This window comes from Pinus tabuliformis, chromosome J (genome assembly GCF_031772625.1).
Source record: "Pinus tabuliformis cultivar Carrire ecotype Pingquan chromosome J, CPIR1, whole genome shotgun sequence".
NCBI lineage: Eukaryota > Viridiplantae > Streptophyta > Pinopsida > Pinales > Pinaceae > Pinus > Pinus tabuliformis.
In genome coordinates, this window is record NC_142295.1 from 461456851 (window position 1) to 461459905 (window position 3055).

The 3055-nt window shown below is 33.9% G+C and overlaps 1 pseudogene; it reads left to right on the top strand.

Annotated features, from left to right (window-relative positions):
* Positions 1–833: 833 nt before the first annotated feature.
* Positions 834–2255, top strand: LOC149227834 (nematode resistance protein-like HSPRO2 pseudogene; annotated as a pseudogene).
* The last annotated feature ends 800 nt before the right edge of the window (positions 2256–3055 follow it).

The following is a 3055-nucleotide window of genomic DNA, read 5'->3' on the forward strand; positions in this document are numbered from 1 at the left end:
AAATCATCTGTCCTCATTTCATTCAATTTTATATTATACAAATGAATTATGAATACTGTAGATATATTATACGCAGTGGAATCGGTAGCTGAAACTGGTGTCATCTGTTTGGATGGAGAAATGGAAAACCATAGTAAAAAATCACAAAACAATTGCATAGTCTAATAAATGTGGAATATTGTTGTTAAGGAATCTGTTTAGTTATTAACACTGTGAGTATATATGCACAGTGGAAACAGTAGATAAATTTGATATAATAAGTATAAATGGAGAAACAAAGAAATGAGGTACACATGGAAACAGCAGAAGGATCTGATGTCATAGGAAGAAATGAGAGTTGACATTACTTACATTAAATATTAACACTTTAGATATTCAGACTAAAATCTGTTGATGAAAGCACTTACAGACTTTGTCCTTGCCGGATGTGCAACAGTAATGTGCTCCGAATTTAAGTGCCAACAGACCAACCACCGTATATTTAGCTTATATCTATTCACTTTGTTAACTGGAAAAATATATATTTATGTGTTGACATTATTTAACTCTTTTCATTATTTATGTGTTGAGTTTTTATCATCTACATAAAAAGTTGAGTTGCAACAAATAGATATGTTTTTTGTCCAGTAACATATTATATATAACTTTTTAACTATATCAAGGATTTAAGAACATTTTATTCTATTCCAGTTTTCAAAATTTTAGTGTTTAAAATGGATTTTAGTGTTTATTCTATTATTATGTTGTTCTTTTTAGATTATGGTATATGGAGAGCATTAGTGTCTTTACTCTCCTGGTTATGTTTGCAGGGAAAAAATATGTCCTGTAAAAAAATGGCATCCTATTTTGCCTTTGTTGAAGAATCCATAGAGCCCTCCCCCATGGAGTGTGCGGGTTACGAGCAGTATGTGCATCTCCCCGAGCTCAGTTCCATGTGGAAATTCAAGGAATGGCCTGGTTGGTCTAGAGAGGGGTTGGTAAAGGCTGCCTTACAGTCATTGGAGATTACTTTTCAGTTTGTTTCGTCTATCCTCTGTGACACAAGGACTTACATTGACAAAGAGGAATGGAAGAGAAGGCTTGAATCCTTAATTAGTTCCCAGATTGAGTTGATTTCAATGATTTGTGAAAATGACAAGCAGGTTCCCACTCTTCAGTTGTCAGTAAGTAGTGGTGCTCTCTCATGGAAAGTTTTCCATGAGGTATGGCAGAGACCTGGTGCTTTACCTGTGGTTAGCAAAACAAGTGAAGAGAGCCTACTTCCTCGTTTGGGTACATGGAAAAGCGCTGAAGCTATGGTTTCTAGAATATGGCTTGCCATTGAAGGCCATATGCAGAGGACTCCCTTCACTTTAGGTCTGGGGGAACCAAATATGTCAGGTAAACCTCTTCTTGAATATGATAGAATCTGCAAGCCAAGATATTTGCACTCTTTAAAACAACATAAACAGTTCCATAATCTAGAAGATGCCAAACTTTGCAATGTCCTCCAGATCTTTGAGGCCTGGGTATTTGTAGGCCAAGAATTGTTGCACAGAGTATATGAAAGAATAGACTCTGGGGATTTCATAGGAGCATCCACAGACTGTTGGATGGTTGAAAGGATGTGGAACATGCTCACAGAAATTGTGAATTTGCTTCTAGTGATGGACCCAGATGATTTCCTTTGCCTTAAACACCAATTAGAAATTAGCAGCACTAGTACGCTTGCAGGCACATATTGCCTTCGGTCTGCCCCCCTTAGAGACCTTACAAATGCATGCAAGGAACTAAGGCATCTGGTGACCAAAGTCATGGGTGTTGAGGCTGATCCAAAGGGTGGACCAAGGCTCCAGGAGGCACTTATGCATTTGTTTCATTCACATGGGCTTCGCTCACATAACACTTCAGGTGCTTATCATGTTGCAACAATACATGTTCTGTTGGCCTTCCAGGCAATAGAAGCCGCGGTGAAAAGGTTTTTCTTCTCATATCAGCAGCTGGTAGTAACAGCCATGGGTAGCATTGAAATGAAGGGTCCATCATATCTAGGTGCTTGTGATGCCCTGCGTCAGATATATTTTGAACCACCTTATTTCCCTAGTGTGGATGGTGCAAAGACATTTTTGGGTTACTATTGGCACTAGAAGTCTACAACTATGGTGGATGGTACACTGGAAGATCTACAGACAAATCAAGTGAAGTTTACAAGACAAAGAACAATGCGTTCAGTTTTTCAAAGTATTACCCCAAATTCATACATACACTTACATTGACAGTTTTGAGTACTATACATAGAATTATATTGGATATAGGATTAGACTCATTTTTGTTCATCCCCATCAGTAGGACCAATCAATAGAACAGTGCTAGAAATTTGGAATTTTTTTTTTTTTTTTCCCTCTCCAACATGGATAGGATACTAAGGATTCATAGTGTGCAATTCCTCCTTCGTTAAATAGTGTAAAAGATTGTCCAAAATTAAAAAGGTAATTATTAAAATTATTAAATTTTACGAGTTGTTTCTTTTTTTAATTTTTTAATTCTTTACCTAAATTTTATGATGAGTTTAATGATATTTATATAATTCATTATAAATTTTAACATGAAATGTAGTTTAATGCTGTTATTTTTTTTATTTTTTTTTAAGATTTTTTAATTCAGTGTGTGAAACTGAGATAATTATAATTATAATTTGTTAAGTTTATTTAATGGAATGCATCATAATTTTTTTGATGCATTATTTTTTTTTATATATATTTTATCAGATTTTTTGTTTTTTAAGATTTTTTAATTCACCGTGTGAAATTGAGATAATTATAATTTTGGATTATTGAATTTATTTAATGGAATATATCATAAAAAATTTAATGTATTAAATCTATATCATATTCAAGCTACATTCCTACCATAAATATCCACTCATTTCCAAAGTTTTGAGAAAAAATATTAGATAATGCATTTCGGATTGACTAATAACATATAATTAGTATAGTTTTTAATCTCTACATTTATTTTGCAAAGTACTCTGATACTTCTTTATACTCTACTTTAATTTTCTTGCACATGGCCTTGT